Source organism: Lactuca saligna, chromosome 5, assembly GCF_052625555.1.
Source record: "Lactuca saligna cultivar CGN05327 chromosome 5, ASM5262555v1, whole genome shotgun sequence".
NCBI lineage: Eukaryota > Viridiplantae > Streptophyta > Magnoliopsida > Asterales > Asteraceae > Lactuca > Lactuca saligna.
In genome coordinates this window covers 58,604,341-58,620,914 of record NC_136421.1, presented here as the reverse complement: position 1 = coordinate 58,620,914, position 16,574 = coordinate 58,604,341, and the positions used below count along the sequence as shown (strand labels likewise).

Genomic DNA, 16,574 nt, shown 5'->3' with positions numbered 1-16,574 from the left:
AAACGAACATGGTAAAATAATTTTTGAACGAACGAAAATATACAAGAAAATTCTTTTGTTTATGCGTTCATGCTCACAAATAAAATAACGAACACATATTAGAGAAATGTTATAAATTGCAGTCAATGACCATGATACCAACTTATATTACACATATATAACATATATATGATTTTTACCTGATTCGGATATACGTCGTTGTGGTTTTCATATCACGGCTACATTTTTTTTGTTACTTAATCTTTTATTTAAAATTTTAATTAATTTTGTTATTTATTATATAATCAAAATTTAAACAATACACAAAATAAAGATAAAGTAAAAATTAAAAATTAAAGGTTGGATAAAAAATAGAGACGTGGGTTCCAAGTTTACAAACGAATAAAAAAAAGGCAATAGGTTACAAAATTAAAATAGGGAGAGAAACCACGTGTGTTAAGGAATCATTCCGTTATTTTGTGACCGTGGCATATTAGTGCTTCCTTCATATATACAGGCTTTTTTGTGCTATTAACCTTCGCTCTTTATACCTTCGACAATCCAGAAATCAGAACACCCTAACTCCCCTGCAATGGAACCGGAACAGCAACCATCACAAGAAATCAGCAAAAAAGCGGCAAAAAAGGAGGCTGCCAAGGCAGAAAAGCTCCGTCGCTGCCGCCGCCGCATCTGGCGTTGCTGGCGTGTCCATCGACTCTCCTGACCCTCTCGCCGCGAACTATGGGGCATTCCTATGGAAGATCTTCAGTCGAAGGCTATTTCCGGACGTATGTGGACCACCGTTAGCGCTCTTACCGAAGAACTCAAAGACCACACCGTGCTAATAAGGGGGCGGGTTCAGACGATTCGCGCTTTAGGGAAGAACATGACGTTTTTTACTGTAAGAGAGAAAGGATATGCAGTGCAATGTGTGTTGGTGGCTCCTGGCATCGTTAGCTCTCAGATGGTTAAGTATGCAATGACGATTACCAAAGAATCGTTTGTTGACATTGAAGGAGTGGTAAAAGTTCCTCCACAAGCCATCAAAGAAACCTCTCAGCAGGTGAAATACTTAAATGTGTGTTTGTTTTATTTTTCCCAATACTTCTCTAACTTTTGAACAAAAGCAATAACCATTCGTAGTTATTTGATAGGTTGAAGTTCAAGTTAGGAAGATTTATTGTGTAAACAGAGCTGCTGCTATTCTTCCTATAAATGTTGAAGATGCTTCCCGAAGTGAAGCTCAAATAGAGAAGTCTTTGGAGGTAAATTATGAATCTGCAAAAATTGTAACAAATGCTTGTAGATTTTGTACATGATACTACATTATCAAGTGCCACTAATGAACTTATATCCTCATTTGTACACTAATATGGTTACTTCAATTATGCAGACTGGAGAAAAATTTGTTCGTGTTAATCAGGATACCCGTTTGAACTACAGAATTTTGGACTTGCGAACTCCAGCAAATCAAGCAATTTATCGCCTTGAGTGTCAAGTGTCAAATGTAAAACTTAACAGAATAGATGTGTGTTTTTGTGTGTGTGTGTGTGTGTGTGTGTGTGTTTAACACTGATTTTGTAATGATTTTGTGCAGTTGTTTAGGCAGTATCTGCTAGATGAAGATTTTATAGAGATCTACACTCCAAAGTTAACTGCAGGCACTAGTGAAGGTGGTGCAGCTGTTTTTAAATTGGATTACAAGAAACAGCCAGCGTGTCTTGCACAGTCACCCCAACTTCATAAACAGATGGCGATTTGTGGTGATTTTGGTCGTGTTTTTATTGTGGGTCCCGTTTTTAGAGCTGAAGACTCTTATACCCATAGACATTTGTGTGAATTCACAGGTCTTGATATTGAAATGGAGATTAAAGAACATTATTCTGAGGTATGATTTGTAAACAGTTTATATATCAAAGACAAATTTTGGTTATGTTAAAGTATATGTAAAGTTATAGGTTTGAAAATTTAATGGGTTTTTATAGGTGATGGATGTTGTTGACCGACTTTTTGTTAACATGTTTGACGAATTGAATGAAAGATGCAAGAAAGAGCTGGAAGCTATTGGGAAGCAATACCCCTTCACTCCTTTGAAAGTAATTCAAATCCTCTCTTCTTTTATTTGTGTAATGGTGTTACGGATTAATGTTCTCCTTTTTTTTAGAACACCAAAATACAATCACTATGTATATAGATAGGGGTATATAAAAGTAAGGGACAAATTTAGGAGTTGTTCAATTTCATCATGGAAAATTACAAAAAAACATTATATTTTGGGCATTTAATTTTTCTATCAAACCATAAAAAGTTGGATAATATTTTTTAAATTAACCATTTTGACCTTTTATATCAAGTTTCACTGATGATTTTCCAATTTCACTATTTTGACATCAAGTAAAAATGGTTAAATTGGAAAAAGGTTTGAAACTTTAATGGTTTGATTGGAAAAAATGAAGTATTAGTAGTTAAACACTCAGATTCCAATTCTCTGTTTGGTTCGTGGAATGTTTAGAAAGGGATTTGATTTTCTGTAAGGAATTGGAATGTGAAGGAATTTAATTGGAAATTGAATCAGTTCAAAATCTATCTTGTGTTTTGATGAAAAAGATGAAATAGGGGTTGGTATGTCAATAACGATAAATGGCAGAATTACCCTTTGTTTTGGTTTTATAAAGCATTATTTGCTTTATAATATGTTAATTTTTTGATGTTGCGGTTGTTATTAAATGTGCAGTACTTGCGTGAAACCTTGCGGCTTACATTCGAAGAAGGGATTCAAATGCTGAAGGTTAGTAAAAAATATAACATCTTTTACTAATTTAGTAATTTTTTTGAGTAAATTACACTAGTCCCTATGATTTGGGGTAATTTGCACATTTGGTCTCTAACTTATTTTTTTAACTTGGAAAGTCCCTACTTATTGTTTTTGTTACGCGCTTGGTCCCTACTGCTTGTTTTTGTTACGCGTTTGGTCTCTGTCTTACCTAAATAGACTATTATTTAAATAGGAAAAAAATGATGGGGTAGGTAAGGTAAGGTGAGGGGGTGGAGTTGAGGGTGTATTTTTTTAAATAAATTAAAAAATCAATGGCAGAATACTTTTTTTTAGGTAAGAAAGGGACCAAACGCGTAACAAAAACAAACATTAGGGACCTTTCAAGTTAAAAAAATAAGTTAGGAACCAAACGCGCAAATTACCCTAAACCATAGGGACCATTCGTGTAATTTACTCTTTTTTTTTCTTACATTTAAAATATAATATAAGAGGATGCTGGAATTGAGGTGGATCCACTTGGGGATCTTAACACAGAATCAGAAAGAATATTAGGAAAACTTGTTTTGGAAAAGTATGTTTAATTTCTCAAACTACTTACCTGCCCTATACTTTTTTTCTTCCAATTTTACCCCTAAAGAAGTTTTTATTTTTTTTCTCTTATAATTCCAGGTATGGAACTGAATTTTATATACTACACCGTTACCCTCTGGCAGTTCGACCTTTTTATACAATGCCTTGTCCTGACAACGCGTTGTATAGCAACTCATTTGATGTTTTCATTAGAGGTAATGTCAAAAGTAGCCCTGAAAACCTTCGAGCTTTTAGGGGTAAGTATGTAAATTTGATAATGAAGTTCCATATGTTGTTTTTTTTCCATCCAGGGGAGGAAATAATTTCTGGAGCTCAACGTGTGCACATCCCTGAGCTTCTAGAGGCACGTGCAACAGCATGTGGCATAGATGTCAAAACCATATCATCGTACATCGATTCTTTTAGGTACATGTAGTCTATTCTTATTAAGTCCTAACTTTTTACGAAATTACCCTTGTTATATGTTGATAATTATATGTTGTGGCGTTTGTTGAAGGTATGGTGCACCACCACATGGTGGGATTGGAACGGGTTGTGATGCTCTTTTGTGGCCTTGACAACATACGCAAAGTGTCACTTTTTCCACGTGACCCTCGAAGGCTAGAACCGTAATTTTGGGTTCTTTTGGGACATGGGTTTTTGCCATTTTTGGTATGTGAAACAATAGAAGTTGATTGAGTTTGTAATGGTGGAGTTGGAACCTGCTGTTTTTGGTTGTGAATAAATTGGAACTCTAATTGGAATCTCACGGAAAAACTTAGTATGTACGTAGCTTAACGTGCTAAAAAGTAGTAGTTTTATGAGTCGGGTATGCTAACAAAAGCATCAAATGCTATAATGTCTTCTAAGCTTCTCAAAAATAGATATTAAAAGGCTGTGTTTGGTGAGATGGAGCTGATAAACTAGTTTATTTTTTGGAGGTTTTTTAAGTTATATTTAGCAAGCCAAAAAATAACTTAAAAGATGTTTTTTAAGAAACTAATGGCGTGTTCGGCACAATTAACTGGTAGCTGGTAATTTGTAGTGTTTTGTTAAACGCTACATGAAGTAGCATTTGGATTTATAGTGTTTTGTAACTAAACACTAAAAGCTTGTAGTGTCGAACGGGGTTTTCTGTTCAAAACTGAGCGTTTTGTCAAACGCTAGAAATTAAAAGCTCTCAAACATTCCATGCCGAACACGTTCTAAATACACTAGCTTTTTAGGAGATTTGTTATTCTCAAGTATGCCTTAGAAAAACATTTTTTTAAATATTTTTTGTATCATTTTATATATTTCAGCTAGATTTTCAGTTAGGTTTACAAAATTTATTTTTTATTAGCTAGCTTTTTTAACTCATAGTTAGCTGTAGTTTTTCGACTATCAAACATAGTCTTTTTTTTTATATTAAATGAATGGATTATACTTTTCACACACAATTCTATATATCATCGTACACAGTTAGTCTTACTTTTTAGGTTATTATTATCATATAATTATCATTTGACTAACTTTCATCATTATAACCAAATCAATAAAACTTTATTATTTAAGAGTTATATTTTATTGTTAACTTTATTAACATTAATAATTTCAAAGTTATTTTTTATTAAGATAAAAAAACAACAATAATAATGTTTTTATAATATATATATATATATATATATATATATATATATATATATTATAAAAAAAAATAAAACTCAAAACAAATATTCATCAATTTTTATTGCTTCTAGTAGTAAATTCATAAACTTAATAATTTTTTTTTTCATTTTCATAAATTCTGAACAAATCTTTATTTTCTTTGAAGTTTTAATATTACATAACAATTTCCGAACAAATTCCCATCTTTTTTTACTTATATTTAATTTCACTCTATAATTAAAAATTACAATATAGACTCTTTTTGCATCGTTCAACAATCAAAAAAATTTAGAATATTTTATTATTTTATTTAATTTCCGTATATATTATATCTAAATATTACCACGTATACGAACAAAATAATTAAACTTGTGTTAGTTTTGAAATAAATCAAGGGAATAAATCAATTATAAGGCCTTTTTATACATATTTTATTTTAGGTATATATAAATAAAATCAGAACTAAAAAAAACAAAATTTTCAAAACTGAAAATACAAATAAAAATAAACCCAATAGGAAACCAAAATCAAGGACGTGCTTATATATTTTTATATTTTAAGTGTGTAAAAATCAAATTTGAAATGAAAGAACAAAACAAAATAAGGTGACATGATAACAATCAAGAAAAAAAGGGATAATGACTTGAAAGGGTAACGAACTTTCAACTTTTGTCACATTTAGTCACTAAACTTTTTTTCGTTATCTATTTGCCATTGAACTATTGAAACTGTTCACATTTTACCCTTATGACCGGATGTTACCGGTCATAAGGGTAAAATGTGAACAGTTTCAATAGTTTAGTGGCAAATAGATAATGAAAAAAAGTTTAGTGACTAAATGTGAACAAAATCGAAAGTTCGTTTCCCTCTAAAAAGTTCAATGACTAAATGTGAACAAACTTCCTATTGTATTAGATTTTAGCAAAACTATTTATTTTTGTTTAATTGTAGCAACATTTGTTGATGAAGAAATCTATGAAATAAAAAAACAAAATGTAACATCCGGATTTCCAGGTATCATCATTTAAGTATTTTTCTTTTGAGTTAAGAAGAGAGACTCGACGAGTTAACGCCTTAACTCGTCGAGTAAGGACTGATGACTCGGATTAATGAATGGACTCGACGAGTCGGTGAGGCGACTCGACGAGTCCGCGCTGTTGGCATAAACCCTAAATCTTTGGGCTCAAGCCATATTTAAAGGCACTTATGGCCTTCAATTGCGACTACCTTTCCCATAAATGAGAACCCTAGCGAGCTTGAGTGTGTAGAGTGAGAGGAAGAGCTATCTTGAGCTTTTTGGTGTGATAGATCTGGACCCTTCTAGGTTCAGAGAGACAAGAATATGAAGCTTTAGTAGAGTAAACCTTGGGGTTCAAAGTTAGGAAGCATTTATGGTATATATAGTTACTTTCATCTTACACATAGATATGAAGTATTTTATATAAATTACGTGCTATGTGTGCATATTATTTGAATACTTGTTGTCTATGCTGGATGAACGATTTTATACATGTTTTAAAAGATTTAAACGGTATATTTATTTTATATCTACAAATATGTTGCGGATGAAACATGGATAGATGAAATAGTTGGTGTGTGATGAAATAAAATGATGAGAGATAGGTGATGATAGAAAGGTGATGATAATTAGGTAAATAGATGATGATGAATATGTGATGTAGGATGAAAGGAGATACCATAACCTTAACCGACAATGTGGCGATGTAGTCATCTACCAGAGTCTAGATGGCGACCACGGACTATTCTAGACAACCCAGTGGAAATACCAGCAGGCCCATAACTTGTAGGTGATGAATTACGAGTTCAGGCAATGTTGTAACTACGTATTCATGTGATGATACTCTAACCCCTTACTATGAATTACGAGTTCAGACTATGTTGTAACTACATATTCATGGGATGTCACAAATTTCGCATACCAAACCAAGAGTCATAATTCACATAAGTGAGAATGATTTATTTTTTTGTAAAACCAAAATCAGATTGAAAATTTTGATTTTTTATTTAGGAAAATGTCAAACCATTGTTTTTTTATTTCGGTTTTGGTTTTTTGTTTTTTTTTAAATATATTTTCAGGGTTTTGTTATTGTTTTTTTTTTTTTTTTTTTTTTTAATTTCATAGATTTCTTCATCAACAAATGTTGCTACAACTTAACAAAAATAAATAATTTGCTAAAACATAATACAAGAGAAGGTTTATTCACATTTATTCATTGAACTTTTTAGAGGGAAACGAACTTTCGATTTTGTTCATATTTAGTCACTAAACTTTTTTTCGTTATCTATTTGCCATTGAACTATTAAAATTGTTCACATTTTAAAAATGTGAACAGTTTTAATAGTTCAATGACAAATAGATAACGAAAAAAAAGTTTAGTGACTAAATATGACAAAAGTCGAAAGTTTGTTACCCTTTCAAGTCATTATCCCAGAAAAAAAAAAAGTTGATAACTTAGTTTTCAAAGGGCTTAAAAGTAAAAACATGATTTTGTTAAGTGACTGAATAAAAAAAAAACAAATGTAAGTATCCTTTCTAATCTCTAATAAATGAAGGTTTTTTTACCACTTGTCACTCTTACATTACCTTAGACACATGTCATTTTTTTGTATTTTTGAATAAATATTTTTTTCATTTGTCATTTTGTCAATTTTTTATCTTTTCTTAATTAACAAATCAAATTTACACATCAATTAATAATTGTCTTTAGTAATAATAGTCAATAAATTACAATATTAATACTTATATATTGTATTTAATATGTTTTCTTTTAAATTCAAATTTTAAATTTTAAATTTAAATAATTTTTGTTTAAACCTCCATATATATATATATATATATATATATATATATATATATATATTGTTTTACTAAACCCGTATAACATACGGGTCTCACAACTAGTTAATTCATATATAAGAGAGAGAGGGAGAGAGAGAGAGAGAGAGAGGTACGAAAAATTACTTTTTTTGAAATCAATGTTATCAATTATGGTGTTTAAATAGGTATATAGACTTAAATAGGTATATAGACTGGTGTTTAGTAGAATGATGTGTAGAAAAAAACTTTTAAATAAATGAATTTATCAAATTAACATTTGTTTAAAATAAGTCAATTCCAATTAGCAAAGACATAACCTCTTTATTTACGAGGATGGGGAGTAACCTTTTTTTAACATGAAATGAATTTACCAAATTAACCTTTGTTTAAAATAACCCAATTGTGAATAGCCCAATTGATAGATTCATAACCTTTTAGTTTGCGAGGATGGGGAGGCCAAAGATCTATACTTAATGCTAGCTCAATCATTTTCTACCTAGATTCTCTACTTTTTCAATACAATATCCAATAAACATTTTAAATGCTCATTGGTCAATTATTGTTTCTCTCCCATTCTAATAACCAATATATTATAGATAAATCATATTTCATAGGGTATTGCAACATTCAACAACCAAAACAACAAAAGAAGGTAATTAAACAACAAAAACATCAAAAGAAGGCAATTCAACAACAAAAAACAACATATTAGCAACGAAAAACAGCTATTCATCAACAAAAAACAACATTTTAGCAAAAAAAAAAAAAAGTAAAAAACTGCATTTCAGCAACCAAAAACAATATTTCAACAACAAATTTCTGATCACCAACCAAGAAATTTCTGATTTCTTATTTCTTAACTCATTAACAACATGAATAACCTGATTTTTAGCATAAACAAACAATCATATAACACTCAAATATGATTTCAAATTTCTTACCAGAGCTTTAAACAAACATCATACATCCCATAATATAGTATGATTTTTAGCACAAACAAATATTTAACAAGAAAGGCTATTTTCAAGAATATTTTCGGATTTCGATCAACACCCAACAACAAATTTAAGCAATAAGAAGCATTTTCAACAAAATTTAAACAATATATTTGAGTAAATTAAAGAGTTTTCCAGCAAGAGTAGGCATCAATTTCATGTTACAACAATTTTTTTACACAATCGAGGGTTGAAGAAGACCTGTTTCGTTTTAGTGGAAATTCGGAGCCTTTGCGTTGGCTGGTTGTGCAATTGAAGAGGAGGAACTTTGGTTCACACGAAGAGGAGGTGATACGTTGAAGAAGACTGATGGTGCAGGGAGGTAGGCAACAGTCGCAGTCAAGGGTTGGAGACATTGAAAAAAAAACGTTGGAGGCACTGAAGAGGAGGATTTTTTTTGGTTAATCACTTGTGAAGACCTTAGAAGAGGCTAGTCAATGTCTGTGTGGTGAAGAACTCGCACAAACGTTTTTAGATCTGCGTACTTCAGAAAAAACAACACACTCTGCGAGGAAATATGTTTGCGCGTGGTTTGCCCCGCAATAAAAAATGACTGCGTAGATTTGCAGCAAAAAAACAAACAACCCCAAACACTTAACCAGTCAAGTTGTCGTCCAAAAAAATACCCTTATCTAATATAAAAGTTTGGCTCACTTGAATCATATTCTCTCTGTTTGTAAGTAAGCAATGACATTGCTTATGTCGGTAACTAAAATGTATCTTGGTATAGTGTTTTTTTAAATAATTAATAACCTAGTTTCTTATTCCTTCCAAACAATTGAATTTGAAGTTTGTATTGTAAAGGTTAACTCGAATCCAATGCTATAAGCACACCTACCGAGAACTCTAGGGGACTCAAAAACTCTAGAGGACTCATGTTAAAATTGCACCAAAGCGTTCATTGATGATTGTGATTTTTTTGGAACATCAAATCTAACCTACTCCTAACTACTCTTTAATTCCACCTAAGTTTCTCCCAGGACATGAACACTCAACCTCATGGAGGAAGGGCAACACCTAGTACCGCTGGGCTAGGAGCCATTTGGTGATGATTGTGAATTAGCACAATGAAAAGTCATGTAGTGCTCTTAATTAGTTTTACTATCACTCATTCTACACATCTCAAGTGCTAACCACAAAATCAGAACTATGCAGAGGCCCGATAGAATCCTTTTCTTTTGTTTATTTAATTTTGTATTTTTCAATACATGATTACAAGAAAATCATGTTTTTAGTATTTAGGTTTTTTTTTCTTTTTCTAATTATAATTAGTAAAAAAAGCCCATGCAAAGCATGAAACAGTTTTCTTGGGTTTTTGATGTGTACATCGTTTTGTTTAGCAGGTTAAGAGAGTACGTTGTTTATTGGTAGCATAGTTTATTAAGTTGATTATTGAATAATCCAAGTTTCCTTTTCCTTATTACAACATTGTACTTTGGAAATGTTGAATGTCTTATTAATAAAAAATAATGAAAGTAGGATGACAAAACATTGAAAGGTGATGATTAGATTACCTTATTATTTATTCTAGGACAATTTAGAGAATGCCATGTCTCAACATTTAGCAGTAAATATAGCAAAAAGTTATAAACATTCCCTTTCCCTTCATCTGCTCAAATTTTGACAATGCATTCAGGAATGAATTTCGGAACCCGTTATCATCTTCCTTAACACACCCCATTTAAGGCAAACTCTTGTATTCAGAAGAGTGCATGCATCATCACACCAGTTTGAAACACCTATATATATATATATATATATATATATATATATATATATATATATATATATATATATATATATATATATATATATATTCAACATTCTTAACTTTCTTGACCAATGTTCTACATGATTAAAAAAATAATTAGAACAAAAGGGTAAATAATAAATACCAAAATTTTAAAACCATTTGAAGTTAATAATTACAAGTACCGTAATCTTTTTAGTATCCTTGCAGAATAATTGAAACGATCATCATCTACAACTATTTTCAAAATAATGATACACAATCCTTATATAAAAAGAAAAGGAAACCCAGTGTAGAATTTCAAAGGTCCAGCTTTTAGGGTTTTCATAGCACAATCTAAAGATCCAATATAAGAGTATTTCCCTTCTGCATTAGGCTACTTTTTATGAATTTGAGTTTTCACATAATCAAAAGGCGAACGACAAGTTGCAGCAAAAAACCCTGATACAGAACCAACCCCTGTAAAAAAAAAGAATATATAACTATATAATTTCAGATTTGTCAATTCTTTCATTTTAATGATTTTATAATATGAAACTTACATAGAATTGTGGTACCTTCACCAAAGCCAAGATTATCTTTGAACAAATCGACACTTTGATCATAATTAAGAAGCAAGCATTCCCATGTTCAAAACCTGATCTGAATGATACACAATCCTTATATAAAAAGAAAAGGACAATCACTTAGGCTTTGATGTCAATTGTAAATGCTAGGAGTTTGCACGAACAAGGTTTGAAAACTCAAATATTGAATCAAATTAAGATCAATGATTGCTTGTAATATAGTTTCAATCAAGTCTGGTAACCCAGTCTTGTCTCAAATTAGATAAAGTCAACAAAGTGCTCAAATAAAATTAACAATAAGTATGAACAATTTAAAGAAACAAGAACAAGAAGAATTAAAGAAAGAATGAATGACTCAATATTTCTTTGATTTGATAGAATGAAAAAGGTGCACCCACGACCCATCTCTATATTGATACAAGAAAGACACCTCCTTAAATAAATAATGAGTAACTAAAAGACAAATCAGATACAATGTGCATGGACTAAGAGACAACTGAAGATCAACACACTAACACAACCGTTGTTGTTGATCTTCTCTCTTGTACTAGACTATAAAACACTAAGATCAATACAAAATATTACTTAGTGCAATAAATGCGCAACATAGTCAAAATAAAGATTGATCTCGGATAGGTCTTCATTTAGGAACAACTTCACTTCTGAATCATTCTTGATCTCATACATTTTCATCTCACATCGCATAAGGATCACTTGTTCATCTTCTATTATATTTACCTATAAATATTAACACCTTTATATACATTTAACACTACAAGCACAATTTTAAAAGATGAACAATAATTTATCATCATCATCATCATCATCATCAGATGATGATGATGATGATGATATGTTTATTCATACATTCATGCAAATGGAAAGTGAAATGTTGAGTCAAGAAGTCGAAAGTTTAAATGCCGAAAAGAGGACTAGAACTTCGATCAACATGGATCGTATTATGGAAAATCAACTTTTGGTACTGATTGTTTATATGACCAAGATAAATTCAAAGAACATTGTATTAGTATAAATTTATTCCTATGTATAACTAGAGATTTGACAAATAACTATGAGTTTTTTAAATTGAGACAAAATGATAGAGGTAAACAAGGTTTTACTACGATACAAAAGCGTATAACCGCACTTTGGAAATTGGTATACGACATCACTATACATGCGTTAGATGAAAATTTGAAAATGTGTGAGAGAACCGGTGAGCACGTGCATATTTTGTTTTGTGCATATATTGTAGAGCTTTACGATAACATATATTTGCGAAAACCGACTATAAGTGATGTTGAACAGTTATATTTCACGCATTAAGCTAATCACATTTTTCCAGGAATGCTTTATAGCATTAGTTGTATACATAACAACGACAATTCATGCGAGTAAGCATGGAGTGCCGTCAATAATACTATAAGCAATAACTACACATGTTTTATGGTTTTGACATGTATTGTTTGGTATGACATGGTCAAACAACAACCTGAATGTGCTTGGATCATCGTTGTTATTTAACGACATCCTACACAGTAAAGCTCCAAACATGTTATATGTTGTAAATAGACATGATTATATATAATTTACGATATTAAGTTGGTGATGGGGTATATCTAGAGCACATTACATTTGTTAATTAATACTTATGTCCACAAGATGAAAAACACAAATTATTCAAGCTAGCACTACAAGGAATGATATAGAACAGACGTTTGGAGTCCAAAAGCAAGTGAGCATAATAAAACATTCAACACGATCATATGATAAAGATAAATCAACGAAGGTAATGTCTACTTGTGTCATTTTTCATAACACGTTAATATAAGAAGAAAGAAGGGCTATTTACATGTATAGTCCAAATGATGTAATTCATCCAACTACATTAATCCTGTTACATCCCAAAAATCACAATAAAATTTTTCATTTTTAAATTAAGAGAAACCATTGTTTTCAAACAAACCCATATCAAAATCAAGCATCTAATACAAATATCCTCAAGATCAGTGTATCATAAAATCTCCAAAAACATATTATCGAAAGATATGTACGACCACACCTTCGTCTTGCCACGGTCATCTAAAGTACCTAAAACAATAAACTGAAATTATAAGACAAAGCTTAGTGAGTTCCCCTATAGTACAACCACACAACATATAATAGTATGTATATTGGGCCCACAACTAACATAATGGATAACCTCTGAGTCCACAATATGAGTCTGGTTTTCCTTCAAGCCCACAACACATGTATGGCTTATTCTTGAGCCCACAACATAGGTCTGACTTGCTCCCAAGTTTATAGGCTTCCACACAAACCAGTAACGCCTCAACCCAACCATACATTGTCGACATCTACCTACTAATAGATAACATATAAAGTAATAGATAATCATATAACCAATTAACAAACTAACAAGCAGATCTACAGATCTCTATCTCATAATAACATCCTATATACTAGGACTCAGTACTAACAAATCAATACATCATAACAATATCCTATGAACCAGGGTACATAACCCAGTGGGCCGACATTGGTGCCTTCGACCCACAAGTACAATGAAAAAAATCACCTCTCAATCTGAAAAAGATAACTGATCGCACCACAGGTCCACGTACCAACTCTACGGGTCACATGTACAACAAACAATGACCTTTTCTCAAACTGTTGCCTAAAATACCCTCATGTCGAACTTGGTCAAAAACCTATTCAAAGGTCAAAGTCAAAAATTTAACTCAGCCAGTTGTCATGTCGTGGCTAGATCCAGCCACATCGTATGGACTATAGGACAAAACAGACGCATGGCAGCCATCCACCACGTCGTGGTGACTGTTCAGACCAACTTAAACCAAAAGCTCTTAATCCATTAAACCAACCATTCAAACTTCCTAGAAGGCATTCCCATTATCCAATCAGCCATAAAAATCGTTGCTTTATATACATGCATGTCCAATGCATGTCTTGAACTCAAACTAGGACAAAATATAATAAAAAGGGCCAAGATCATATGTAAGAGTTGCAAAACTCTAAGAAATTCCAGATCCAACACTCTTAACCCCAAAGGGACTCTAGAGATCCATAAATTTGGCAACTTTATGGAATCCCAACACTCTAAAATGTCCCAACATGAAGATTAAGGCATAGAAACCTAGATTTATGCACAATAAACCAAAAAGCAGGGAACTTGATGACTTACAAAAGTCTAAAAGATGCACAACAAGAAGATGAGAAGTGTTGCTTGCTGAATCTAAGCCCAAATGTCACCTTCTTTTTCTTCCAATACTCCAAAATCAATACAAAAGGCTTAGAAAGCAAAATGGAGGCTAGGGTTTACTTAGAGGCTGAGAGGGTGTGATGTAGGCTGAGGGTGGGTAACCTTAGCCCTCACATTCCATTAAATAAGGGCGTAAATCCAGAAGATTAGGGTTTCTCATTAAACCGCCACCACGTTGTGTCCATGGGTCACCACGTCGTGGTGGTCATTTAAAACCTGCGATACATTGACCATTGCCATGTCATGGGATGCCTTCCCCACGACGTGGTCCCACCCAAAATCTAAAATACATTCAGGTGATGTTTGTTTTTTGTCTGCATATATTTTTGGTCTCTTTTGTATGCACCGCGCAGACCATGCACAAACATTAGGCTTCACAAACAATTTGTTTTTTTGAAGACTGTAGACCTAAAAAAGTCAGCGCGTCCTCTTCTTGGTGCAGATGTGGATCAGAGTCTTCAAAGATCTTCAAACACCTTCTAGCCTAAAAAACACATATATCTTAGTTTTTTTTTAACTTTGATTTATTCCAACTTTATCTATGACAAACAATTTGGAAAAAAATTGCAATACTTAAAGGAAAAAAGGTTCGACGACACAATCATGGCTTTCGTGACAAATTTATAAATAAAAATTTAATTACAATAATGGTCGTTAGGGCTATTTATATAGATATGGAAAAAAATCGTAATATTGTCTTATATTTTTTGTGTCAAGTTTTATAAAACATTATTTAATGCAATATCATTCATTTATTGAAATAAATATTTATGGTTAGTTTTTAATTGATTTAATTGAAAAGGTAAAATGAAAATTTTGAACATTTCATTTAAAATCAAAGTTATTTTCATCTATTTTACGTGTTAAATTCTTTTATCATTAATTACAATGTTTAGGTATATCTTTGTGATCAAAGTTTGTTGGTTTTTATCAAATATATACGTTAATTCGTAACATTTTATTTTTCATTTTTTATACAATAATACATAAATGTTGATCTACATTTGTTAATTATCTATAATAAACTCATAAAAATATTGAAAAACTATTTTAAGTTTTAAAAAATCAGTTTAATTAGATTTTAGTTTATTCTAGCAGCATACAAATGTTAAAAAACAAATAGTTCCCTTTTTCAGACTGCAGAGGTGGTCCGCAGGAATCCGGATGTTACAAATACAAGTTGACAACCCAACATACTTCACGTGACTTTTGAAAATACAAAATAGAGAAACACATCACAATCTCCGACATTATTTAATTGAGCACGTATAAAAAAAGAAATATGAATAAAGCAATGACGCCAGTAGTAGTTTATGTTTCTTAGTGGTTAACTTTTAATTTTTATTATTTTTTAAGTTAAATTATGTAATTTTTTTTAATTCTTATTATCCTTTTAAGTTTAATTATGTAATTTTTTAAAGTATAATTTTTCTAAAGATTTTAAGTTAATTTGTATAAATAACTAATTAATTTAATTTTAATTAATATACTACTTAAGTTTACATCGCACTTATGAACAGTGCCACTACCATTATCAATGTCCAATGGACACAACTCCTCTACATTTTCCTGCTTATGTGTTGATTCCTTACACCACTATCATTACCCTTCAATACGTCTCATCCACCTGCTCATTGGAATCGATCCCAATTAATATTTTAATTTTTATCACTTTTCATCTTCGACTATGTTTCTCCAACCTATTGTGACGGCCCTCTTCAAGATTATCGGCTCAAGATTCATCAATACATCTGCCTCCGTCTATTCTTCTTACGATTCAGCAACATATTATTACCTGAGCAAAGACCGGCGACGACAGTCGCTTGATTGCTTCATTTAACTTATTGCGACGGTGGGTGGAGACCGGTAAAAGGGATACACATCGACTTTGTTTCTAGTTTGTACAACATTAATTATATATGTTTGACTAAAATAAATAAAAAATAGACAAAACTGCAAAATTGGTCCCTGTGGTATTCAAAAAACTTTGGATATGGTCAAAAAAGTTTTCAATTTGCATGGATGGTCCAAAATCGAGAATTTTCTTTGGTTTTAGTCCTAAAATCATGAATTTCTTGTGAATTTGGTCCATAAAACACTTGTAATGACCGTTTTTTTCTTCTATTTTTTTTTTTTTTTGTATTTTCATATTTATTTTTAAACTTTAATTGA

The 16,574-nt window shown here is 31.5% G+C and overlaps 1 pseudogene across 1 annotated transcript; it reads left to right on the top strand.

Annotated features, from left to right (window-relative positions):
- Window positions 1-502: 502 nt before the first annotated feature.
- LOC144998476 (aspartate--tRNA ligase 2, cytoplasmic-like) lies at window positions 503-4,096 on the top strand (annotated as a pseudogene). Its single transcript, XR_013660341.1, has 10 exons — window positions 503-1,042; window positions 1,134-1,244; window positions 1,373-1,486; window positions 1,577-1,867; window positions 1,965-2,075; window positions 2,714-2,767; window positions 3,247-3,326; window positions 3,425-3,540; window positions 3,637-3,751; window positions 3,843-4,096. The product of XR_013660341.1 is annotated as an aspartate--tRNA ligase 2, cytoplasmic-like (transcript).
- The last annotated feature ends 12,478 nt before the right edge of the window (window positions 4,097-16,574 follow it).